The 27,495-nt window shown below is 39.1% G+C and overlaps 1 protein-coding gene and 2 long non-coding RNA genes across 11 annotated transcripts in view; 1 reads left to right on the top strand and 2 right to left on the bottom strand.

Annotated features, from left to right (window-relative positions):
* Positions 1 to 27,495, bottom strand: part of NAV3 (neuron navigator 3) — a 924,032-nt gene that overhangs the window by 441,573 nt on the left and 454,964 nt on the right. The gene's annotated exons all lie outside the window — the stretch shown is intronic.
* Positions 201 to 26,204, bottom strand: LOC100936848 (uncharacterized). Its single transcript, XR_008512008.2, has 3 exons — positions 25,487 to 26,204; positions 24,917 to 25,137; positions 201 to 11,046 (listed from the first exon to the last, which is right to left on the bottom strand). It is a non-coding gene; the product is annotated as an uncharacterized LOC100936848 (long non-coding RNA).
* Positions 16,900 to 27,495, top strand: part of LOC129049173 (uncharacterized) — a 39,328-nt gene continuing 28,732 nt past the window's right edge. Inside the window, exons 1-2 of the long non-coding RNA XR_008512009.2 lie at positions 16,900 to 16,957; positions 17,866 to 17,964. This is a non-coding gene — a long non-coding RNA (uncharacterized LOC129049173). The remainder of the gene's footprint in view (positions 16,958 to 17,865; positions 17,965 to 27,495) is intronic.

Raw genomic sequence — 27,495 nt, 5'->3', positions numbered from 1 at the left:
TTACTGACAGCTAGAAAACAAGATGGCTATGAACAGATTTCTGACCTCAAATTCAGTGCTTTTCTTCCTTAATATAATACATTGGAAACTATAACATATCTATACCTTAAATAGATGATATAATCTACAAAGAACTTAAAAAAAATTTACAAGAAAAGAAAAAAACAACCCCAGCAAAAAGTGGGTGAAGTATATGAACAGACACTTCTCAAAAGAAGACATTAACATGGCCAAGAAACATATGAAAAAAGGCTTATCATCACTGGTCATTGGAGAAATGCAAATCAAAACCACAGTGAGATCCATCTCACGCCAGTTGGAAAGGTGATCATTAAAAAAGACAGGAAACAACAGATGCTGGTGAGGCTGTGGGGAAATAGGAATGCTTTTACACTGTTGGTGGGAGTGTAAATCAGTTCAACCATTATGGAAGACATTGTGGTGATTCCTCAAAGATCTAGAACCAGAAATACCATTTGACCCAGCGATCCCATTACTGGGTATATACCTAAAGGATTATAAATCATTCTACTATAAAGACATATGCACATGTATGTTTATTGCAGCACTATTCACACTAGCAAATACTTGGAACCAACCCAATGTCCAACAATGATAGACTGGATAAAGAAAATGTGGCACATATACACCATGGAATACTATGCAGCCATAAAAAAGAATGAGTACATATCCTTTGCAGGGACATGGATGAAGCTGGAAACCATCATTCTCAGAAAACTAACACAGGAACAGAAAACCAAACACCGCAGGATCTCACTCATAAGTGGGAGGGAGCTGCACAGTGAAAACACATGGACACAGGGAGGGGAACATCACAAACCAGGGTGTGGGGGGCAAGTGGAGGGAAAGCATTAGGACAAATACCTAATGCATGTGGGGCTTAAAACCTAGATGACAGGTTGATGGGTGCAGCAAACCACCATGGCACATGTATTTGTTACCTATGTAACAAACCTGCAAGTTCTGCACATGTATCCCAAAACATAAAGTAAAATAAAAAAAATAAAAATAGAGAAATACTTACCACTTCTTTTTCAAATCTTAAGCAAAATACCACCTTTTCAATGAAATCTTCCTGATCTCAATGTAACATTGCCCAATTTTTTATAACTATACTGCTTTTTTTCTTCTAAGATTAACAGCTGTAATATTTTTTATTTACTCATTCACTCATGCCATTATTATTCATATTTTTTCAACTACAGTGCATGCTCTGTATGTATTTTTATTTGTTGTGTGGGTGGGAGAAATTTGGTATTTGCAAGGCCTAAGAAAGCTTTTAGCTTCCTGGGATAACTAAGCACATGGGACCACATGAAGCCTTTCAGAATATCCCGCACTGAAATCATGGAATGAAGTAGCCATGACCCAGCACACTTGAAGGGCCATAGTAACATGTCCACTGAGAGATATGCTTTTCAGTAGTAACTGGGGATCAGATTATTTACTGGCCAAATCTCCCATCTATTAGTGTGGGCTTCTCAGAGGCAGACATCAAGCTAAGATTAAGTATACAAAGATTTTAAGGGAAACACCCATAAGAGAAAATATAGAGAGTCCCTTCAGATTGTAATACAAGTCTGATCCCAAAGGAACAGAGCAGGAAAGAAGGCTGAAATGAATGTGTCTCAGGCTACTGTGTAATCTAGGGAAAGTTCTGCAAAATTTTCCAGGAGTACTTTAACCAAAATTGCCCATCAAAGGAATCCTATGTCTTCCAGAAACAGACTTGCCGTAGTATCCCTTAGCCATGCTTGATATGGCTGGGAGCAGCCCCTGGAAAGCATGTGTAAATGTGGCAATGGATTTCAGAGCAGGGCAGCAGATTCCTTAGATGATGCTCCCTGTAGCTTGTTGTCTGAGTGACACATACTCATGGCCACCATGACTGACATCCAATGCCTTAGAACTACATGATATTTGGGCACCATGGTAGGTGGGCATATAAAGGAGCCTTTAAAAAGGCTTAGGATTAATTTTCCACCAGCCTGACAGAATGTTGGTTAAAACAGAAAATAAAATGACTTATAAAGCAAAGGTTTATTTCTTGCCCACCTGAGTTTGTGAACTGAGCTTTATACTTGCTACATGTAGGAGGATACAGCATTCCAAACAGAGTGAAATGCTTTTTAAAAAAATCCAGAGAGTTTTTTTAATAAAGTCAATTTGGAGGAATTGGAAGAAAAGAAGTCCAGTTGCAGCATACAGAGTGAGGAAGGGAATAATCACAGATAATGATGAAAGACTTTAAGATGCCTTGTATTTAACAGGCTTTTAGAATAGAAGTACAGTTGTCACTCAATATCCACAGGGGATTGGTTCTGGAACCCCCCCCCAATACAAAATCCATGGATGCTCAAGTCTCTGATATAAAATGATGTAGTATTAACATATAACCTATGCATATCCTTACAGGCATACTTTAAACCATCTCTAGATTACTTATAATAAGTCACAGAATGTGAGTGCTATGCAAATAGTTGCTATATTGTATTGTTTGGGGAATGAACAAGAAATACTCTGTGAATGTTCAGTACAGATGCAGCCATCATAGGCCTAACTATATTTTTTATCCATGATTGTTTGAATCTACGAATGGGGAGTCCTTGGATATGGATGGCTCACTAAATATACAGATGTAAGGAGCGTTAGGCCCTGCCACATGCCTGAAGCCAACAATGAGATAGTGATTACCCTTTGCAGAGCCTCCATTCCTCTTCTGTAAAATAGGAAAAAAGATAGCACCTATGCCAGAGGGGAGTTATGTGGCTTAAATGAGACAATATTCTCAAACCACCAATGTACATTTCTAAGAGCTAAGCCTGTTAGATCTTATCACAGGTCTTGTTTAATAAAGCCAGGAAAATGCCCTATTTTGTCATTAGGGCCTATCCATAAGATTGAGTGAAGAAGAAAATAATAACGAAATAAAAGGGATTTTTTTTTTTTTTTTTTTTTGAGACGGAGTTTTCTCTTGTCACCCAGGCTGGAGTGCAATGGTGCGATCTTGGCTCACTGCAACCTCCGCCTCCCGGGTTCAAGCAATTCTCCTACCTAAGCCTCCTGAGTAGCTGGGATTACAGGCACCGATCACCACGCCTGGCTAATTTTTGTATTTTTAGTAGAGACGGGGTTTCACCATATTGGCCAGGCTGGTCTCAAACTCCTGACCTCGTGATCCACCCACCTTGGCCTCCTAAAGTGCTGGGACTACAGGCATGCGCCACCGTGCCCAGCCAAATGGAAAATATTTTTATTGTCCTACATGAACAAAGAAAGCACCAACTTGAGATCAAGCTTCCTGCTTTGTTGTTGTTGTTTCCTTTTCCTTCTCCCTTGAGGGAAAACACTAAAAGGGTATATGCAGAGTAGGGAGGAGAGAGTAATAAGAGGGATGCCCTTAAAACCATCAGTAGAGGAAAGCGTGAAGGTACATAGACCTCAGTCAGCACAGGTCTCCCTGAGCGAAGTGGTCAAGTGAGAGAGGAGAGGCTCTGGTTTGCACTCCTGAATATTCTTATATTATCTAGACACTGAGTTGAGAGTCACTGGGCCTGCTGAAGTGCCCTCTTGATTATGAGTCCCATAGGTTTAGGTAAATGGCCAGGTTCTCAGAGCCAGATAGATGTGCAGAGTCTGAAAGTCTAGCAAGCCTCCAACATAAGCAAGAGCTAAGAGAAGTCCTAGTAAACTAGGGTACAAAGGTGGGCCGTGATCAAACCATGAAGCCAGATTGCAAATTACACAAGCCATTGATCTCACCTGCAAAGATCAGCAACAAGCTGGACAAGGATCGTCATCCCGGAGATCAGAGGAAACAAGTGCTTCTGTATCCAAAACTAATTCTTTCATGACAAAATTATGAAAATTACTCATTCCATGATACCTTATACCCAGAACAATCTAGGAAAGAAGGCTAAAATGAGGGCAGATGACTTCAAAATCAGAGATTGAATGTCTTCTCTTAGACATGCTGAGTACCACCTAAAGAGCCAGTTGAACATATCGTAACTATTTTTTTCTGGTGAGTCAAAAGATGTGAAGTTTTGTGAAGAAAACCAGTTCAGTTTAATATGGCATATGCCCACTATGCATCTCAGTTGTAGTATGAATACATTTGTTGCTTTTTAAAATTGTTATTTGTATTAGAAATGACAGTAGGGGCACTGAGAGGCTTATCACTGGTAGTGTAAGAGGCTTATCACTGGCCGTGTAAGCTGCCGTGGTGGTAAGAGAAGTTTCACAGGGGTGGAATCTGCTAAACAGACTTGCCATGTCTCAAAAGGTTACTGGGTACTCACCAGGTAGTCACTAGGTAGATGAGGAAAATATATTCTAGACCAGGGTTTTCCAACCTGTATCACACATTTGGCCCAGGACAGCTTTGAATGTGGCACAACACAAATTCGTAAGTTCTCTTAAAACATTATGAGACTTTTTTTGTGACTTTTTTTTTTCTTTTCTCTTTTTTTCTTTTCTTTTCTTTTTTTTTTTTTTTTTCTTTTCTTTTCGAGATGAAGTTTTGCTCTTGTTGCCCAGGCTTCAGTGCAATGGCATGATCTCAGCTCACTGCAACCTCCGCCTCCCAGGTTCAAATGATTCTCCTGCCTCAGCCTCCCAAGTAGCTGAGATTACAGGCACCCACCACCACACCCAGCTAATGTTTTTTTGTATTTTTAGTAGAGACGGGGCTTCATCATGTTGGCCAGGCTGGTCTTGAACTCCTGACCTCAGGTGATCCACCCGCCTCCACCTCCCAAAGTTGCTGGGATTACAGGCATAAGGACTGTGCCCAGCTGACTTTATTTATTTTTTTTTAGTTCATTAGCGATCATTAGTGTTAGTGTAATTTATACAATTATTCTTCCTATTTGGCCAGGAAAGTAAAAAAATTGGACACCCCTGTCCTAGACAGTGGAAACAGGAGGATAAACCAGGCAGCAGGTAATAGCAAGGAGTTCTGGGGAAAAGAAAGAAGTTCAGCAGTAGCTGGAGTGTCACTGGTAAGGGGAAGAAAGGGCTAAAGATTAATAAACCAAGTGATGCAGGCAGGAGGCAGCTTTTAAAAGGTTGGTAAGAACTTGGACAAAACAATCAGACATGCATTCAAGGAAATCTCACTCTGGCAAAGAAGTGGAGAATTCACTGGAGGGATTTTGGATCTGGATAAGGGAAATTGTTTAGTTAGACTAATCCAAGCAAAATAATGATTAAAGCCTGAACTAAGGCAGAAGCAATCGAAGGGAAAGTAGAGGATGAAGGATTAGATATGTTAGGTACATAGAAGAGTCTTTGTTAACTAAGTAGGTTGACTTTGTTAATGAATTACTAAGAGTAGGGTAGGAGATAAGAGGAAAGCATCTCTTTTGGTTTTCAGCGCTCTTGCTGAGGGAGATGGAGGAGAGGAGAAACTGGTCATGAAGAAATATAAGTTTGGGGAGCTAGGGAATGGAAAAGATAGTTCAATTAGGAGGCAGAATTAAACTTCCTTTCTGTTTTTGTCTTGTTTTAACCTAGTACAAGAACTTAATCTTTTGGAATCTCAATTACTGTGTCTTAGAAATGGAAATCCTATTATTTATCCAACATGACAGCGGTACTCATGCCTGGAATCTCTACAAATTCTACATAATAGAAGGAAGAAGGAAGAAAAGGGGGGTGGGAAGGAGGAGGAGGAAACACCTGAAAAAGTCTTTTTTTAGAAAAAAAAAAAGCACCAAATGCTTTTAAGAATATTCCATGTGTAAAACTCATTAAGTCAAAGTATACTGACAGATTCACAGACTTTGAGAGCTGAAAGACACCGTAGAGATTATGTAATCCAAGCTAGCATTTTTATGGATGAGGCCACAGGAGTGCAGAGAGGTTAAGAAACTTAGCCAAGATCACACAAGGGAGCCCATCACAGGATTGTTGTCCCAGTGGGCTTTGCTGCTGCATCTACTGGCCACACTTAGCACTGACTTAAGGCGAACACCGCCACAGAGGAGAACTAAACGCCGCATTTAAACTTGTTGCACTGCATTCAGGATCTCTAATTTTACTATAAACATCTCAACATCATTCTGAATAATATCTCAAAAGGAAAGAAAAATTTAGGTGTACATGTTATATACTTCAATCAAGTCCACCATAAAGATGTTATTTGGGTCTATGGATATACATTACAATTCCATGACGATGATTTATATTTTATAGATGAAGACACCAAGGCACAGAGATGATAAATGTCTTACTCGTGGTGACAGAACTTATAACTTGTGGAGTCCAGACCTAAACACTGGTAATCCAGCACCAGCGACTGTATTTTTTTACCACTATACTACACTGTCTCTTAATCACCTTTTTTGTTTGTTTCCAAATAACAGGACTAATAAAACATTGTAATAATAGTGAAAATATTTTTAAATATGCTGCCATTTAAATCTAGACCTAATAATTGTCATAAGTCTGTGAATAATTTTGAAATGTACATATTTACAGATTTATCAGACTTTATAGCCATGTTAACTTTTTGATGATCTGCAAAGCAAACTAGGTAAGTCACATTTACATAAAATAAACAGTTTTCCCCATGATATGGTTTGGCTGTGTCCCCACCCAAATCTCATCTTGAATTGTAGTTCCCATAATCCTAGTGGCATGGGAGTGACCAGGTGGAGATAACTGAACCATGGGGGCAGCTTTCCCCTCGCTGCTGTTCTCATGATAGTGAGTTCTCATGAAATCTGACGGTTTTCTAAGGGGCGTCCCACTTTGTTCAGCACTCACTTCTCTTCCCACCACCATGTGAAGAAGGACGTGTTTGCTTCTCTTTCCGCCATGATTGTAAGTTTCCTGAGGTCTCCCCAGCCATGCTGAACTGAGAGTCAATTAAACCTCTTTCCTTTATAAATTACCCAGTTTCGGATATGTCTTTATTAGCAGCATGAGAACAGACTAATACACCCCATAATTTCTAAATAATAAAGAAGGCTGCTTTTAAAAACTATTTAACTTTGCTCAAGGAATTGTTAATAGGTGGAAGCTTATGAAATCAGAACCATTCAAAAATGAATACATCATGAAGTATGCAATGCCAGTAAAATATGTTGGTCACATCAGTGTTTTTATATAAATTACTCTCTAGGCATCTAAGCAATAGCTGCTGGTCTTAAAGGACAAGTGGGACAGGTGAGCCACATAAGAACTTCTCTGCTTCTTCCCAGCTGTCATGGCATTTATCCTCTCTTCAACCTCGGGATATCGGATCAGAGGTCCAAGCAGATAGGGGGTTAAAGGGAGTACTTTTCAATGAACTTATAGTAATTAATAATTACTAAACAACAAGGCTCTTTTTCTTGGATAGTGTTAAGTAATGGGGAACAATGGGTGGAATCCGGGCAGAGGAAAGGCATGACAGCACTGGGGATGAGGTACAGCGAGACTAAAGGTCAGGACATCCTGTTGAAGAACAATGTGGGCTTCAAGGCCTTAATTCTCATGGTGGTGGGACTGGGAAAGAGAGATTCCAAGTAGTCAGAAATGAAAAAAGCTGGTGACTACCTGGATATAGGAGTAGAAAAGAGGGCGATTTAAAAATTCAGGGATTCCTTCCACATAATCCTTCCGTCACTCCCACTCTCAATATCAATTTTAAGAATACCTTTTTCAAGTGTCCACCTCATATCTACCTCCATCTGAACTGTTTCAAAATGTTAAAAGAAATTATGCTTATTGCTTGAGTTACATGGCTGTTGACATGCTGCCCAAATGAACAAAAATATTTTATTTGGCTCACTTTACCGTGAAATAGAATGATGTTTCAAAAACATTCCCTTTAAATTATCCTAGTGTTACAAAGACAAAAAAAAGTCACTTCAGTTTTAACATATGAACAATATTAAAATGACATATGAAAAATATTAAAATACATGTGTAACAGTCACCATTTGGAAATGATAGCAAGCAAAGGGGTGTATGATGAACAATTCAAAAACATCAAGCTTTAGGAAAAAAAAACAAAATAATATCAGTGTTCTCTTATTTCACTGTAATCAGAATTATCTTATTCTCTGCCATACTTCTCTAAAAGAAATAAATAGTACCACATAGCAGTTAGGGGCGTAATAAAATAGACACTTTCAATTACTCTGGAGAAATGACTTAAATAGGGATTTTTTTTAAGAGGCACTATTTGGCAAAAATCTTAACTGCAGTGATTTTTACTGGAAAGACTTCATGGGCTCCCCACAGCTTAGGTGAGAGAATTTGATCCCAAACCCCAAGCCAAAATTCTTACAAATCTACACTCATCAAATAAGATCACTCAGCTCCTGCTAAGCCATAACTTGTTTAAGGTTGAATATAACAAACATCTCCTCATCTCACATACATAGGCTCTGTTACTAAGAAATTTGTAACAAGAAGTAAAAATTGGAGGAGGGATGACCACAGGTTTCTTGGATTTCCAAAGCATGTCATTTGCAAATTGCTTCTCATAAAAGCCATCTTGAAATTAATATGGTAGCCCACACTATTCCTTTCATGAGAAAGACCATGAAGCAGGCAGCCCACGCCTACCACCACTCCGAGAATATTAATGCTTATAAACAAGGTAGCAATTATCATGAGACTTTGTGCTTCTACTCATACTTGTCCTGATATCTGCAATGTTCTCTTGTTTGTTCTCTCTTGACCCTTGAAAATCAGTTCAGTTTCTGCTTTCTCCTTGAACCTATCCCTAATACAGCAATTTGTTATCAGTACTGGAATTAATCTCCTGGAAGCTTACTTTTTTGTTTGTCCCTTTACCTTCTTTTGTCCCCTCCCTCCTCCTACTTCTTCACTTTAATGCCTCTTAGGAAGACATCTATCTGCCTAACATCCAAGCTCTTTTACAATTAGGATCCCAATCTCTGTTTAGGAGACCTCCTGGCACTGTACATTGTCATGGGAAATAGTGTCTCCCAGGAAGGAAGCCAAAGGGGTAATATCTTTATTACCCTGTTCAGGACAGACAGAGGAAACACATGGGCAGAGTCCAGAGTCTCAAAGGCTCTCTGAGAGTCTTTTCAAATGCTGAACAAGTGATATCATGCTTAATATTTGGAGCACAGCATGGAGGCATAAGGACTACAAGACGTTCACTGTAGTTGCCCTGTTGTGCGCCTGTGGTTCCTATTTTCCAAGTCTGAATCTCCAGCTTTCCATGGACTCACTGACCTGCATTATTCCTATTAATTCTCATTTTGCTTTTGTGAGTCAGCTTCTGTGGCTTAATGCTAAGATCCCTGACTGATACTTCCCCCAATGTCAACTGTAGCCAAATTCATCCTTCCAATTTATTGCTTATCCAGCCATACAAGAAACTTAGAAAACACAAAATTCTAATTCACAGAACTGCTTCAGTGACCAAAGGGCTGAATCTGGTGTGGACTAAGTTCTACTGCTGACTCTTACCTATACCTATATCCTTGTCATGCCCTTAGCAGATAACTACCTGCTTTCTATGACAAAATATTAGTTATATTGTCCTTCCTTTAGATGTATTGTCCTGATTTTGTGTTCCCTGAATGGCCTCACTTCTAATATTTATATCTGATCAGCTACCGTATTTTCAGATCCTGGCTTTAATGAGGGTATAATCTGATCCTCCAATCATGATGTGCTGTTATTCAGAATGACAATCACAGATTTATAGGAGAGGTGAAGAACTATCCTTCCTCTCTCTCCAAGCCAGTGAAGTGTCCTAATAGATTTTTCCCTGCCCTACCCAAAGCAACAGACTTCTAAAATATCTCTCCCAGATTTGCCACTTCAATGAACTTATTCTAGGCTCAATTTCACAGTCTTTCAATCTCCTTTAGTTTCCCTTTGGCTTTTGGTTGCCTTCTTTCCAGATTCTCCCTCTCTTCATTGATAATTCTATTGTATATTCTACATGACTTTGACATGAGTTTTTCTTAAAGATATCATTGAAGTCTGTTCTGAGTCCAGTGTTCTAATCCATCTGGCAACCAGCTAGGTCCAGCAGGATCAGTTTGCCTCATCTAGGGGAGAGGGGACATCATATCTGCAGCTAAAGAGAGTGCCTGTGTTGGGATTAGTGGAATTGCTGTCCTCTATAGCATGATCACAGCTACTGAATGTTGTTACTGAGTGGCAGGTCCTAAGCCCTTTGGGTACATAGTCTTATTTGTTCCTCAGAAAGTCTCTATTAAATTAGCATTATTGCTTATCATTTATTGATGAAAAAACTGAAGGTCAGAGTCATTACATATTCACACAAGTTGATATCACTAGGGGGAGGCAGAGTCATGATGGAAACCCATTACTTTGATCCCAAAGTCTGTGCTTTTACCCACTATAATTTTACCCTCTTCCCTGACACACACACCCATGAAAAAGCCACCAACTTTTATCCTAGAAATTAAGCCCTGAATGATTTCCCTCTATCTGCCTCTCTGAGTCATCTCTCCCTTTGTCCCTACTCACCTCAGTCACATAGAATCTGCACTCCAGGCATATTAAATTGCATGTATCTGCAAAGAAGCAATACACCGACACAGCCATCCTTTCTTTAAATGTAGTTTCCTCTAAGTAAAATATTCTCACTCTTATAAACTCCATTTCCAGTCCTATTCATTCCATGTGACCCAGATTAAACATTCCCTTCTCCATGAAGGCTGCCCCATTTCCCCATTTGGAAATAACTGGCCCCTTACTTTAATTCTAATATCACTTTATTTACTCTCTACATAGCCAAATCCCCCCTCATCCCCAGCTAGATGTTAATTCCTTGGAGGTTCCCACTGTGGTCTTCTCTTCTTCACACGCCCTCTGTGCACCACACCCTTCCATGGTAGGTTTAACTGTTGGATTCACTTAAGTGAACTTCTGCCTGGTCATATTTCCAGCACATCTTGTGGGAAGAGAATGTGGCTGCCAGATACTGGCAATCAGAGGCCACCAAATCTGCACTTGATCCTCATCTTTCACAGTCACGGTCTCCATGTACTCCATCTGGGACGCTCCTTGCTGGATCTGGAAAGGTCATATGCTTACATTTTACAAATACAAAGGAGAGTGCTCGCAGTTCTAATAAGCAAAACATCAAACAGCAACTGGAATCTATAGCCAGTACTGGTGTTAATCAGCACCTTTTAAACGGCATTCTTAATACTGCAAATTGAAAAAAAAAAAAAGCAAACATATATACAGCTGATGGTACAAATGAATTTTAAAAATATGTTTCAAGATGCTTGTGATGTGATGCCAAACAACATAATGAGAAAAACAATTGCTAAGGAACTGTTTCTTCCCATGCTCCCTCCCACCTTCACCTCCCCCCCGAGAAAGCCTATAAACATAGCCTGCGACATTGCATCAGCATATGTTCAATTTTCACACTAAGAGGAAGGGAAAGATAACTTTGCAAAGGAAAAGAGAAAAAAAAATTAAAGTATTATTTCAAATGTGGAAATCCCAAATAAGCAGTAAATATTCTAGTATAATAGCAACATGATATTTTTTTTCCCCATTGCATATGGATACTACTTTAAGCTCACTAGGATTTTCTTAGACTTTCCCATTACAAGTGTGATGATCCCTTTGGAAAAGATACAGCTATGAAAGACTCAAGGGTATGCAGAGGATAAAAACTGTGTAAAAAGGTTTGAGTTGTTGTCTATGTGCCTCTGTGCAAAGTAAGCTACCAGCGTACAGGCTGTTTGCTCAAATAGGGAAACCAAGTTCTCCCCAGGACAAGTCGCATCATGACTATAACTGGTCAAATTCATGAAGTTAAGCATTAATTCATGAAGCAAGTTTTTAATTTTAAATTTTTATTTGAATCATAAGCTTTTCTGACTAATGTGATCACGATTATTATGTGGTCTAATCCATTTTTAATTTTTTAAAAGAAATGGAAGACCTACAACAAAAGAAAGAAAAGAAGGAAGAAACGGAGGGAGGGAGGGAAGAAGAAAAGAAGGAAGGAAAGGGAAAGGAAGGGAAGGGGAGAGGAGGGGAGGGGAAGGGAGGCAAGGGGGAGTGGGAGGGGAGGAGAGGGGAGGAATTTCATGAGGAATCTCAATGTACTGCTTAGGTTGAAGTTGAGATAGGGACCCAGAGCTCTATAACATGAGAATGCCTACTTCAATCAACACACTGCTCCAGACGTGACTCTTGTGAGGAGACGCTTAGGAATCTAAGAAAATTATTACTAATAATATTGCTTTAGTTTGGCAAATGAAGAATGTGGCACATATATTTTTAGAGTGGCTTCAAGTGATCTTCTCCTCCTGCTATTTATATCTTCATGTAAATGCTCCCATTCAGTGGGCATGAGACATGGGACTTGTTTCTAATCAATAGACCACAGCAAAAGTGATGCAGTGTCACTCTCATGATTATTTTATATTACAGAAAACTTGTTCTTACTAGCCAAACACTTGCCCTAGTCATTCTCTCTTCTCTTTCTCTGTTTGAAGAAGCAGATGCCATGAATTCACTAAATATTGGCAAGAACCATGCTTGTGGGCACAAAGTTGCTTCCCTAATTGAACTGCCAGATTGTAAACCAAAAGTGTCTGGGACAGGCCTCAATCAATTTAGGACGTGTATTTTGCTAAGGTTAAGGATATGCCCATGACACAGCCTCAGGCGGTCCCGATGACATGTGCCCGAGGTGGTCGGGTACATCTTGGTTTTATACGTTTTAGGGAGACATGAAACATTTGTCAATACATGTAACTGTATATTGGTTCTGTCTGGAAAGGCAGGACAACTCAAAGCAGGGGGTGGGGAGGTTCCAGGTCATAGATAGATTTAAAGACTTTCTGCGTGGCAATTGGTTGAAAGAGTTATTGTCTATAGAAAGGAATGTCTGGGTTCTGATGAAGGGTTATAAGGTTTTATCATGCAGATGAAGCATCCAGGTAGCAGGCTTCAGGGAGAATAGATTGTAAATGTTTCTTATCAGACTTAAAGAGTGTTTTATCCAGAATTCCGAAAGGGAGGAGGGTAAAAAGAGGCATGTTCCATCCCCTATTCTCATCATGGCCTGAATTAGTCTTTTCAGGCTAACTTTGGAATGCCCTTGGCTGAGAAAAGAGGTCCATTCAGATGGTTGGGAGGCCTCAGAATCTTATTTTGGGTTTACAGAATGAAAACTTGGTCCTGGTCAACACCTTAATTGCAGCCTTGTGAGATCCGTAGCAGACTTCTAACCCACAGAAACCATGAAACAAATAAACCTGTGTTGTTTTAAGCCAATAAATGTGTGGTCATCATTAGGCAGCACAGAAAACTAATAAAAGGGAACCAACACCTAGGAAGTATATTTACGCCAGAGCCAAGGATACAACCGCTCCTCATGGATACAATTCTCAATTTCCATGCTGCCTCCCAGGAAAAGAATTCTAACCAAAACAGCCTTAAACCTTCCCTCAGCTTGGCTAAATTTTAGACAGGTTTCTTCCCCTATAGGCCTCTGACCTCCCTTTTCTTAGAGAACTTACTTAAGAAAACTTACTCCTTTGCGATGTAAAGCTTTTTCTGATCACTTGCCAGTTTTACAACCCAGGAACCTTTGTGAAGGGCCTGGGAACCATCTTTTTGTAAGGCAATCATCAGGAAAGGTAAGGCCCCTATCACAGTCCCTGTTGGGGGTTGGGGACCCAGGAGCCTAACTTCAATAACTTACCTCATAGCAAACACACTGACCAACCTTCTCACCAACTTGCTTAAGGACTTTTCCACTAGCTCATCTGAGCTTAAAACCTCTCCTGCCTTTTGTTTCAGTGGGGTTGAAACAATCTATTCTGTTGTATAATCTTGACCTTTATTGCAATAAGTCTTGACCCTTATTGCAATCATTTTGAATAAAATCTATCTTGCTTGTTGAGTATTTTGACATTTGAAATAGTGAAAATAATGAGAAGTTGATTTATAAGAAGATTTTAACATATTGAGGTTCTTAAAAAGAGGGTTCAATAGGGGGAAATATAATGGCTCTTGCCTAACCTGTGAGGGCTCTGCATAAAGGGGCATAAAAGTGTTCCACCTGTCCTCTGGATTACTGGCTTTGATTAAGACCACGGAGAGTGCCACAGAAAATCTCAATGACTAGGTAGTGTCTACTGCACAAATATATTCAGCTCACCCGTGTGCCTCGCTCCACTTCCTCTGCAACTTTGTCTGACAAACCCTATATGGCTGAAATCTAGAAATTCAGCAAATAGAAACTGAAATAAGATAGAAAAAATAAAAAGAAAATAAAAAGAAAAAAAGATACACGAAATAAAAAACCAAAACACTGCATTCCAAAGAAACTATCCAACAGGAGAAGCAAGCGGGCGTGTCGTAATGGGACATGTACCAATAACATGCACTGTACCTTCCACGAGCATTGCTTCTTGTAGCTGTTCAACTTTTTAAGATGCAAAGAGGCTGGATCAAGTTTAAACGACCACGCTGCCCCTTTCATATCAAATAATTGAAAACCACTGACAACGCAGGCCTCTCCTGCTTCTCCTATATGCTTATTTGGCTGACAGAGAAAGAAAGGAACTTGCATGTTGATGAAGGAAGAAGCTGGGTGGGATAACAGTAAAATCTAGAATTACAACCAAGCTGGTCCAAGGTGTCCTGAAGGATATAAAAATACAGTTTAATCAGAGTGCCATTTTTTGGTGTTTAACTTATTTCAGTTATTGGAATGTACAATTTTTAATTATATAAATGTTATAAAACCTGAAAAAAAGAAAAAGGAAAACTATGATGCATAGCCCCATGTGTTTGCTCAGTTCCATGAGGGAACCATTCATACTTTATTCACATTGAACTTCATGGAGTTGTACAACATGGTGGCCTACCTGTACATATTAGTTCTTACTAACAGTTTAAAGGAGTTGTGATTTCTCTTCTTCAGCAGTCCTAGATGACCTGAATATATGTAAGCTATATAGAACTCGGTTTTGGAATATGTCCATTGTACTGGAATGGTTGGTTTTATACCCTTTGAGATGTTATTTTAGTGCTGCTTTCACCCAACTCATGTGCAGAAGCCAAAAATTTGATTTATACCCTTTGGGTGAGATTTTTGAGTGTTGTGACAAAATTTCAAATCCAAACCACAAATCTCAGTGGTTTCATAATATCTATCCCAAACCAATATTTGTAGCGGAAACAAGAAATATGACAGATTGCCACAAAAGTGTCATTACAAAACAAAATTTAAGTATGGATGCCAATAATTTATTTTCACATTTACAGAGTGGCACAAGGCTTGCAAGTAAAACTTTTTTAAATTTATATTTTCAAATTCCATTAATGTGTTTTCCTTAATAACTTGAGAAAATTTCAAATTCCAACACACACATTACATACCACAACTTAGTCATTTGAGACATTCAATCTCAATAATCACTAAACAAATGGATTCAGTTTCTTTTTGTCCCAAAGACAATACTTATCCTCTGATTTTTCAAATTGCATAAATATTCTGCCTTTTACCAAAGAGAATACTTGACATTTTATAATTATGTGAACATTTATTAGTGAGGATTGACAACTCTTCCCTTAAAGACAGTTTTCCATTTGACTTAATAGATAAAATTTGTTCTCCAGCAAAGCTCTTGCTGTATTAAAAAAAATAAAGTCTCTTTCCCATTGTTAATATAAATGCCTTTTTTTTTTTTTTTTTCTGAGACGGAGTCTCGCTCTGTCGCCCAAGCTGGAGTGCAGTGGCGCCATCTCAGCTCACTGCAAGCTCTGCCTCCTGGGTTCACGCCATTCTCCTGCCTCAGCCTCCCGAGTAGCTGGGAATACAGGCACCCGCCACTACGCCTGGCTAATTTTTTGTATTTTTAGTAGAAACGGGGTTTCACCGTGTTAGCCAAGATGGTCTCGATCTCCTGACCTCGTGATCCACCTTCCTCAGCCTCCCAAAGGGCTGGGATTACAGGCGTGAGCCACCGCGCCCAGCCTATAAATGCATTCTCATTATGAAATTTGGAAAACAAAATAGGGGAAAGGAAAGAAAGAGGAAAGGAAGCAAGGACGGGCGGGAAGGAGGGAGGGGGGAAGGAAAGAAGAAAGGAAAAGAAGAAAGGAGAGGAGAGAAGAGGGGAGAGGAGGGGAGGGGAGGGGAGGGGGAAGGAAGGGAGGAAAGAAGGAAGGGAAGGAGGAAACTTATAATTTTGCCAAAGAAAATTACTAACATTTCTTTGGGAGGCCAAGGTGGATGGATCACCTAAGGTCGGAAGTTCGAAACCAGCCTGACCAACATAGTGAAACCCTGTCTCTACTAAAATACAAAAAATTAGCCGGTTATGGTGGTGCATACCTGTAGTCCCAGCTACTTGGGAGGCTGAGGCAGGAGAATCGCTTGAACCTGGGAGGCGGAGGTTGCAGTGAGCTGACATCGTGCCACTGCACTCCAGCCTGGTGACAGAGCAAGACTCCATCTCAAAAAAAAAAAAAGAAAAAAGAAAAAAAAAGAAAAGAAAATGACTAACATTTTTGGTGAGGTACCTTCTAGTCTTTTCTCCCCTCTCTGTGTAGTGTTTGTTTAAGTTGCAGTTATACTGATGGAACTATTTTGTAGTCTACTTTATTATCCTAACGATATAGTAGTACCCCTTATCCACTGTTTCAGTTTCTGTGGTACAGTTATCCATGGTCAATCTCAGCTCAAAAATCCTAAACAGAAAATTACAAAAATAAACAATTCATGAGTTTTAAATTGCACTCCATTCTGAGTAGCATGATAAAGTCATGGCCCATCCTGCTGTGTCTCACTCAGGATGTTAGTCATCCTATTGTCCAGTGTATCCACACTATAGATGCTACACACCTGATAGGTCAATAGTAGCCTAACATGTCACAATGCCTACTCCATTCACTTCATCTCATGATGTAGGCATTCTATTTCACATCATCACAAGGAAGGGTGAGCATAGTATAATAAGATATTTTGGCAGAGAATGATCACATTCACATAACTTTCATTATATTGTATATATATTTCATTATATTGTTATAAATTGTTCTATTTTGTTATTATTGTTAATCTCCTAGTGTGCCTATGTTATAAATTAAATTTTATCAAAGGTATGTATGTGTAGGAAAACAAAAAACAAATATATAGGGTTTGGTGCTACCTGCAGTTTTAGATTTCTATTAGGGGTCTTAGAACAAGTCCCCCACAGATAAAGGGAGACTAGTTTATAAGCAAGCATTTTTTCCTACATGATTACTAATTATTTGAAACACCATTTTAAGTTACTACACAATATTTCACTGAATAAATGTATAATGGTTTACTTAATTCTTGCTTTCCTACTAAACATATGCTTAAGCATCAGAATATACTAAGCAAAATCTCAACTACTGGGCTGGATAGATAAAGACGTTGCAGCCTCCCAAGTAGCTGGGATTACAGTCATGCGCCACCAGACCTGGCTAATTTTTGTATTTTTAGTAGAGACGGGCTTTCTCTGTGTTGGTCAGGCTGGTCTCAACCTCAGGTGATCCGCCCACCTCGGCCTCCCTGCATATTCGTTCCTATTAATCATGGTTTGAGTAGTGTAAAACTCTCTAATTTGTTTAGATTTGGTCAGAAACCATGTTTGTCAGTGGTACAATGACAGAGCATGCTTTTAGTGAGCCTAGATAGTAGTGTGTTTTGAGGTACAGGGCAAGAGAGTGCAGATCTTCATAAGATCGTCCTACTGAACAAAAAGTTGAATGAATAAATGAGCTCTCTACAGTTAATAGCTGGAATTTGTTACCTAAAATTGGATAACTTGGCAGAAACTCTATGAAGGTTTGCTTATGCCTTTGTGTGTTTTCCTACAGAGGGACCACAGCCTTCGTTAGGTTCTCGATTGGTCTGTGACCAATCAAAATGTATGGAGCTGTTAAATACAGAAAGACTTCAACATGTATCCAAAAAATGTAAGAAGTTTTCATGTGGGATATATTTATCTTATATGGTCTTATCTTCCTTTTATGTAAAATTAAAGCTGATTATTTGTATTTACCTGTTTTTAAAATGTTTTACATTTTTCAAATGTAAAATCAGGTAAATAAACACCTAGAATTTATTCATTGGCTCTCAATGTTGCTTTTCTTGGTCAGGCACATGTAACAGATGAATTTTATAAGTAACACATAAATTGGGCTTCTATGAATGGTCCAGCAGGTTGTGCCTTCCCCAATACTTAATAATTCTTGGCCTGAGGGAGATGGGGGCTACAATCCTTGCCATGCTCTGAGGACAAAGGCATGAACACTGATCTTGGACTCTATCCCTTGGGAAGATAAAATGTTCTTTCTTAATTCATGAAAAGATACTGCAAAGGCTTATGCCAATCATGCATGTGCACAAAGGATAAACTTCTATTTACATGCTACTCCCAGCTTCAGATGTAAATTTACCTTTATCACACTTAAGAAAGTGAACAACGGTCCCATTTAGATCTCATTATAAGAATCGTGCTTTATTATATTTAGTGACAAAAAAGATTGTCATTTGTGACTTATCTCATAGTACACTAATGTGCAACGTCATTGTGAGAAGAAAAATTTTGATCACTACAGATTTTGGAAGTTGTTCTTCTATTTAGTTTTAATCTCACCTGTTCCCAAAAGTTCTAACGTGATATACATACTTATATATAATAAAACAAGATAAACTAACAGGCTACTCTAAGATTTAAAACAAATGAATGAGGAAAGGATAAGATAACATCAGAAATGAAATTGAAGACAGAATATACATTGTAAGATGACCTCCATTGGCTAGATCTTGGTCATAAATTGAGATTAAGTTTTGCAAGATACAGCTTAAAGAGCCAAAAAATGACACACTTTTTTTTTTTTTTTTTTTGAGATGGAGTTTTGCTCCTGTTGCCCAGGCTGGAGTACAATAGTGCAATCTTGGCTCATTGCAACCTCCGCCTCCAGGTTCAAGCAATTTTCGTGTCTCAGCCTCCTGAGTAGCTGCAAATACAGGCATGCACCACCATGCGTGGCTAATTTTTGTATTTTTAGTGGAGACAGGTTTCTCCATGTTGGTCAGGCTGGTCTCGAACTCCCAAACTCAGGTGATCCACCCACTTTGGCCTCCCAAAGTGCTGGGATTTCAGGTACGAGCCACTGCCCCCAGCCAAAATGACACACTTTTAAGTGGAATATCCATGTCTAAAGCAACTAGCTCCTGATATAAAATGGTAACGTCCATGTCTACTTATTTTATCCTTAATACAAGTCAGCCATTTATTCACAGTGGAAGCACAACTTCCTCATACTATGACCAGACAGAAATTCATCCAATGGGTCCTCATGGGATGACACTATGATACAGAATTATACTAAATGGAACTCTTGGCTTTATAAGTCTTTGTCTCCTAATTTCTTCTACACAGACTGTTGAATTCACAGTACAATTACAATTCAAGAAAATGTATTTTAAGAGAGATTAGAATAACACGGTTTGGGTATATAGTCTTTTGCCAGCCCATGTTAGTCAGAGGGAGATTATAGTGTATTTAAATGCGGGGTTGCAAAGTGCTCATCTGCTTTCAGGAATTGACCTGCAGGAGTATTTTGCAGAGCTGAGGGATGACAGTCCCCTACATAAGTACTTGCTCTCCAGCACGCCACAGGTCACATAATTGCCTTAATTCAATTTTATTATTTCCTTGGCCTCTCTAGTCCTTTAAGATTATAATCCCCAATCTAGAGGGGTGTGTACCCTGCCTCTCTTTCAAGGAATTCTCCATGTATACCCTGTCTCATTTCAGCTTTTTGTGAACATTTTGGAAAAGTGACTTCAAAATAATGTCCTCCAAGAAGTACCTTGAATGTAGCTATTGTATATTGCTGATTGAGTAGTGATTATACAGAAAAGTAGGCAGGGATATGATCACCATCAACTTGTGAAGGCTAAAATAATCCATCCTACTGCTTCATGGAAGCGGATCAAAGGAAGACAAGGATTGGATAATGGAAGGTGCTTTACTTCTTATTGGGCCTTTCCTAATTTGGGAGAGTATAACCAACTGAGTATCTGAAGACGGCATGTTTATTCTTTCTAGTCTCAACAGCTGGGCAACTCACATATGCTGTTTATATGGGCATAAAATTCACAACTATAAACTGATACTTAATCCTCAAAGGAAACCATTTCATTTATATTATCTCAGTAGTATTAATGTAAAAATATTATGTAAACACAATCATTTTTAGCTCATGTAATTTCTGATTATGAGTTCATCAGACAAGGTCAGTATAAAACAGAATTTTTTGGCACATAATAAAATGTATAATAGTGATTAATACTAAAATAATCATACTAATGTCCAGCAGCTCCTGATACAGAAGAGTAGCCTATGAATGCAAGAAATCCTACTGCTTTTTTATCCATTAAATGAACACAGGGATTAGCTGACCTAAAAAAGTAGGCAATAGTGTAATTACACAATTAAGTGGATGAATACATCAAAACTATATATTATATATACTGGGAAAATTGCATATAAAGATGTCAAAATACATATTTGAGGGTTACTCAATGAGATGTACATTATTAAAATTGTAATCCCCATACTCCTCAATAGCATTCTTTTTTTGCCTTTCCTGCTTTATATTTATTCATAGGTCCTATCATCATCTAATATACTATGTATCTTTCTTATTTCTCTTAGTTTTTACTGAGTCCATCACTAAATTTTAAATTCCATCAGGACAAGAATTCTTTTTCTACTATGTTGAGCCAGAGGTTGTATATCTCCAGCATGTATAAATGTTCCTACCATTTAGTAAGTACTCGGTAAACACAAGCAAATCATTTACAGTTGATTTTCCTTAAAATGTATAACAGTCACAAATAATAGGGACATTAGAGTTTTTCCAGTGGAAGATGTTATTGTTGATATTGCTTTTCTTTTGAGATTTTAGTACCAACAATCCTAGCCCTTTTGCTTTTGTCTACAATCATTTCAATACATTTTTTATCTGTGACAATTATCACTAGACCAACCAACAAAAAAAACAATGCTTTTAGCAAAGGGAGTTCTGAAAAGATGATTCAGTAATGATCAACACTTTCGGGGCAAAACAAAATGTCTGATTGTTTATTACTGAAGGGCATGCCAACCAAATAAATCTCACAAAATGATGTCATGTATATGTTACTGGATGTCCTTGTAGTCAATGAGAGCACCCATCTGTTTCTGTCATTTAAGATGATTAAAAAATTGGGATGACAGAATCTCAGAACCTAAGCTACTTTTTCACTATGACGATTTATTCGCATAATATATATGCTATTGAAATGTCCAGATTTATCTGTTACTCATGACAAGTCATAATGCCAACAATGAAAGGAGAGAGGAACAGCTGGTAGGAAAGACTAGCAATCTGTTTAGTGCGTTAAGTCAGGTCTGAGTGATATCATGTAACATACATGTCCCAAAAGCACATTTTGGCCATTGATGGTCATCCTAAACCACAGTAAAAATTCAACAGATTCCAACTGCTCGAGCCATCAAGGAATTTCTTTTTAAAACAGGTTCTCATGTGACCATGAGTTTACCCATAGAAATAGAACCTCTCAAACCAACCAAGGAGAATTTGAAATTTAAAAAGGATAACTAAACTAAAAATTAAGTTTGGCTTCAAAACAATATAAAAATATAAAAATCCTTACCTGCTAACTAGCATCTCCTTGCTAGTTTTGTTCAGTGAAGTCAGTGTCAGTGGTAGCACTATTTATCATAAGTCTTAGCATGAATTTAATTGTGAGCATGAATTTTTATCCTTATAAAAAGATATATATTCATAAAAAAGTGATAAGCAGAGTTGAAGTTTATTAATAAAATATTTAATTTGATGGCAAGTCATTGCTTTTTCCTAATAAACTATTTCAAATTTAATTTTCCTTTATTGTTTATTTGAAATAATCTTTATGTTTTATCATTTGTTGCTCAGAGCATACAAAGCATACAATGTTCTTGATATGCCTTGACAGAAGCAGTGTGCCATAGAAATCAGACAGGTCTAAGTTTGAATACTAGCTTTGTCCCTCATTAGCACTGATACCTGGACCAAGCTACACAACATTTCTAAGCCCCAGTACCCTCATCTATAAATGGAGTTAATAATGTTATCAAATTTAGAGTTGAGGTAAAGTCTAACTGAAATCCTTTGCACCATGTTTAGTACATTATAAAAGGATGATAAATATTAGCTGTTATTGGTAGATACCAATATCAAATATTATTAATTTTTCATACTTGGTCGTATTTTGAAATAACCTAAATCCAAATGGTTACATTTTAGACTTCATATAAAAGCAGGGAACAGCTAGATAAGCTCTAAAAGCTATGGTGTAGGTGTGCAATTGCTAGTCTATCATAAACTATTCAGAGCTGATTTTCTTGGCAACCACTGGGGCAAGCTGCCTCTAAGGCACATTCAGCTTTCTGGGTCTAGTTCTTAAGAGCTCTAAAGAAGTTTAGGCAAAAATCCCTGCTTCATAATATTCTTCTGGCTGCTTAGAAGGCCAGCTTTTTTACTGGCCTGGTTTCATGACATGCCCAAACTCAATGACATCCATCTCCAAGGCTACTTCAGCAGCAAACCTCTGGGAGGTCTCTAACTCAGTCGTCTGTTCATCCAGAAGTGCTATACCTCTAAGATTGCAAGTTCACAATCTACTATCCTGCCACAGGTACCTTAGCTTCCTCATTTGGGATTTCATCCATCACTCCTACAAATATTCTCCTCAGTGTCATTATTCCTTCTCATAAAGTAAAGAACAACTCCCCCTAGGTTTTTAACACCACTAGGGGAAAAAAAAAATTGGATCTCTAGCCCCAAGCACTCTGTTGAGCTCTAGCCTTACATTTTCATATGCCTACTGGTATCTCAAATACAACATACCCAAATACAAAGCCACCATTTTTTCTAAAAAGATATTTCTTTCGTCTTACTTATTTCTCTAACTCTGTAAACAGAAATGTCTGACCCATAAATTTAACATACATTTTGTGTATTTGAAAAAGAAAAAAAATATCCTAGTTACCTGGTCAAACATTCATTTCACTAAACATACTTATTTATAATAAGTCACTTTCTCATAATAGAAAGTGATGAATTTTTAAAATTAATAATATTCACTGCCTAGTTAACTACAAGATATCAATACAGGCTCTGCTCAATTACTGTCTAATAATAAAGACCATAACAGTTCACTTCCTTGTTGACAAATCTGACTTTCCATAATGGCAGTTTATTTCATACCTTGGCATCAAAGACATTAATTAAATTACAAAAGTAATCCACTTGAGATAATTACTGAATTATTTTAATGATTCAAGTTTACTAATTGATAAGTCTGTAACAACTTGTGTTATACAGAATTGTATCTTCAAACATTCCTATGACTTTGTTTGATACTATTTACTCTTTTAGGATAAAAAATGTATAGAGAAAGCTTACAATGTCTAAGTATTTATTGGGCCAACTTTACAAAACAGATCAACATTCTTCTTTTCAAATACAGTCACTATTGTGCTATCAGAAAATGCTTCTGACAGATTGCATGACCACTCTGGGAGCTGTACTGTTCTGTTAGCTATTACTGATAAAATGGGCATTTTACATATGTCTAAGGTTATACTAGAAATTATATTTGAAAGGTTGGAAGTCATATTTGGCTGAGCTTTATATCAAATGTAATTTACATCAAACACAGTCTTGACTAAGAATTGTTTCATAAACATGCAGCAACTCTATTGTACTACTTAAAAACACATCCTGGAAATGACCTGCCTTGATTTAAATTTGGACTCAGCTATTTACCATATAAGTTACCTTGAGCAAATTACTGAACCTTTCCATGCCTCAGTTTTCCCAATTTTAAAACGGCAATGAAAAAATACCTGCCTCCTTGATTTTTTACAAGGATTAAATATATATCAATTCACATAAAGGATTAACGTATGACTCACTGTAAAGATTCACTAAGTGCTATTATTTTTTGAGGAAGGGCAATGTTGATGAGTAAAATTAATTTAAGGAAGAAGAGAGTAATAAATAGTCATTGACGGCTGCAGTGGCTCATCTGGAGCAGATGCTGAAAAGACACTGGCTGCAGTAGGGGAGGTGCTGCCAGGGTTGCACACTCCGCAGAACTGGCAGGAACCAGGAACAGGCAGGAACCCTGCCTGCCTCATTCTGAGATTACAGGGAAGGAACCCCGCCCTCCCAGGCATAGCTGCAGCTCTCCAGCTGTAGCTATGGATCTAGGAACCTGCACTCCTGGCCCGGAAGTCCCCCTGCCCCCACAGGCTCAGAAGTGCCTGGTCCCTCTGCCTGGCAGATCCCCACTCCCAGCACCTGTTCTGATTTCAGAGCAAAGTTGAGGCCAAGCCCGGGTGCTGTTGTGTTCATCCCAGCTGGATGTGCATGTGCTTGGGGTGCTGCTGACTCACCAGCCCCCTGCTGCCTCAGCCCCCTCCAGTCTTTGGGTGATGCTAAGCACAGGAGGGAGGCCAAAGGGGCACTAAGGGCAGCTTGGTGCAGGCCTGAAGGCATCCTCTGGCACAAACAGCCTGGGCACCCTGGATGACATGTAAATGGTGGCAGGAGGCAGACAGGCTCCTGGGCAGAAAGGGTCAGGTGCCTGGTGAAACCCCACCTTCAAGCCAGGGACAGCCTGAAGCCTGGTAGCCTGGCACTCAGTTCCAGATGGAGTCCAGGGCCTGGAGTGAGAACTTATGGTGCTTTTTCCAGGCTGCCCATGGCCGCCCATGAACAAATCAGCATGTACTTCCTTCCCTCTGAAGCCCATAAAAACCCCAGACTCAGCCAGACTCGGGCAGACGATGGGATGACCTACCTGTGGATAGGTGCTACTGGACTCCCCTCCACTGAGGGCTGCACACTTGTTGGAACAACCTGCCTGTCAAAAGGAGTTATCCACTTCAGGTCTCCTGAGAGCTGTACTGTCGCTCAATAAAGCACTTCTTCACCTTGTTCACCCTCCAGTTGTCTGCATACCTTGTTCTTCCCGGATGTGGGACAAAACTTGGGACCTGCCAAATGGTGGAACTGAAAGAGCTGTAACACAAACAGGGCTGTCACACACCTCCTTTGCTCACCGCATTGCAGGCAATGAGAAGGAAAAAAGAGCTGCAGCCCTTTGGGGATCTCAGACCTAGGTGCTCCCCGAGCCAGGGCTATGACCCCCTCTTTGGGGCTCTGCAGTTTCTGGTGTCTCCAATCTCCTGGGCGCCACTGTGTTCCCCTCCTCTAGAGGCAGGTGCCCACAGCTGAAACCACTTGCCATGCATCTGATTTAGCCGCAGGCTTACACGGAGCCAGTGTCTGTGCTGGCACCTGGAGCTGCCCGCCCCACCACAGTGGCTAGTGTGCTTGGCTCTATGCAGTGGCTGGACCCCACACTCACCTACTCACACATCCCTTGCCACTCCACCCCTGGCTCTAGTGTCTTCAGAGGCATGGGATCTGGGCTGGTAGTGCTAGCCAAGTGCAGACTACCAGGCCAAGTGGGTAGAACAAGCCCTGTGGGCCCTAGTAAAACTCAGGCTAAGGCACCACTGGCCACAGAGGTTTCCAGCTGGAAAAGTGACACCCTAAGGATACTATGACATCATTAGGAATCCATCATACATCACATTTGAACTGCCTGTTTTACAAATATTATCTCATATGATTTTCACAACAATCCTTTAGGAAATCCTAAGTCTATCCATTATGAAAGATCAAAGTTAAGACTTAGTGAGTTCAAGTAACTTAAATAAGGATACAAAACTATCATACAAGTAGACAAGGTTTGGGCCTACCTCACTGACTCTCTGACTTTCCATCGCTCTTCTTAATAGTCACTTTTCCCTTGTAAAAAAATTCTTGGCTGGGCACAGTGGCTCATGCCTGTAATCTCAGCACTGGGAGGCCAAGGCGGGCTGATCACCTGAGGTCAGGCATTTGAGACTAGCCTGGCCAACACTGTGAAACCCTGTCTCTACTAAAAATATAAAAATTAGCTGGGTGTGGTGGTGGGTGCCTGTAATCCCAGCTACTCAGGAGGATGAGGCAGGAAGAATTGCTGGAACCCAGGAGGTGGAGGTTTCAGTGAGCCAATATCACACCACTATACTCCAGCCTGGGTGACAGAGAGAGACTCCATCTCAAAAAAAAAAAAAAAAAAAAAAAAAAAATCTTACTTGCCTGTTTTTTAGAATCCTAGAATTTTTAAGTTGGACTAAACCCTAGATATGATCTGGTCAAGATCACCATTTTAAAAAATAGAAAGAGACTGAAGTTGAGAATTTAAGTGACTTGTCAGATACCCTGTAACTATTCTTTTATTTTTCTTCAATACAAATCTATCAATATATTTTAAATGCTAAAATTATCCTCTCCTAATATTAAAAACATTCCCTTGTCCATTATCCCCATTAGACACCAAATTGATGAATGTGTATTTAGGCCAAGATAATTGGGAAATAAAATTGGCCAGCCACTAGAGAAAGTGTGAGCCAAGTTCTGAGACTAAGATAAAAAGAATAGCTTTGTTGGTGACTTAGAGTTGTACCAAAGTGGGAGTTAAGTTTTCCTTTGAGAGGAAATGAAGAGAGAGAAAAAGGTGGTGTTCATGTGTGAAAGGAACAGAAAGATTTTTCACACCTTCTTTTAAAGTAATTATAATCTCTTCTATTTCCTGTCTCTTCACTGTCTTCCTTTTCCTCCAGCTCCTTCTTTTCCCTAGTGTGATAAACGTGAGCTAAGTTTGTTTTTATTAGCTGGGAGGGGAAAAAATAGACAGCCTGGGTAAGTCTTCATTTGCCACTTCCTTTCTCTCTTCTCCGTCAAGAAATTTGACCATTCAATATCTCCTCTTGCTCATATCCCTTAAATTTCTTAACCGATGGCAATTTCTGCCTCTCCCCCATCCCCATCCGCCGAGACAGATCTTGCTCTGAAATTCAACAATAATTTCACATTTCTCACTTGGTTTCATGTCCCTTGTGCAAATTTCACCACTGACCCCCTCCTCTTTTATTATATATTTTTTCTTTTTGTTTTTGTGTTATAATTTTATCTTGCTTGTCCCTCTTCTCTAATTTTAATCTCAGTATTCTTTTCATACCTAGTTGGATTCTTCAAGTCTTCTTTTTCTGACTTCTACTCCCAGTCTGCATGCCTAACTTGAGTGATCTTTCATTTCCTTTTCTTCAACTTTTTACCTTCTCTACTTTTCCATTCTCAGTTCTCACCATCCCCCACATGAACTCTAGGCTCTAGCCATAGTTGTTCTCTAATACCTCCTGTTCCTTCAGGACTGCATGTCTTTGTTCATGTTCTTTCTCTCATTTGGATGGCCCCTTTCATCTTTGGCTTCCTGATAAATAGCTTAAAAATCACCTTAACTGAGTGGCTCAGATAGTCATCTGC

The sequence above is a fragment of the Pongo abelii genome, chromosome 10 (assembly GCF_028885655.2).
Source record: "Pongo abelii isolate AG06213 chromosome 10, NHGRI_mPonAbe1-v2.0_pri, whole genome shotgun sequence".
NCBI classification, from domain to species: Eukaryota; Metazoa; Chordata; class Mammalia; order Primates; family Hominidae; genus Pongo; species Pongo abelii.
The sequence above is the reverse complement of the archived record's forward strand: the minus strand, read 5'-3'. Positions and strand labels throughout refer to the sequence as shown.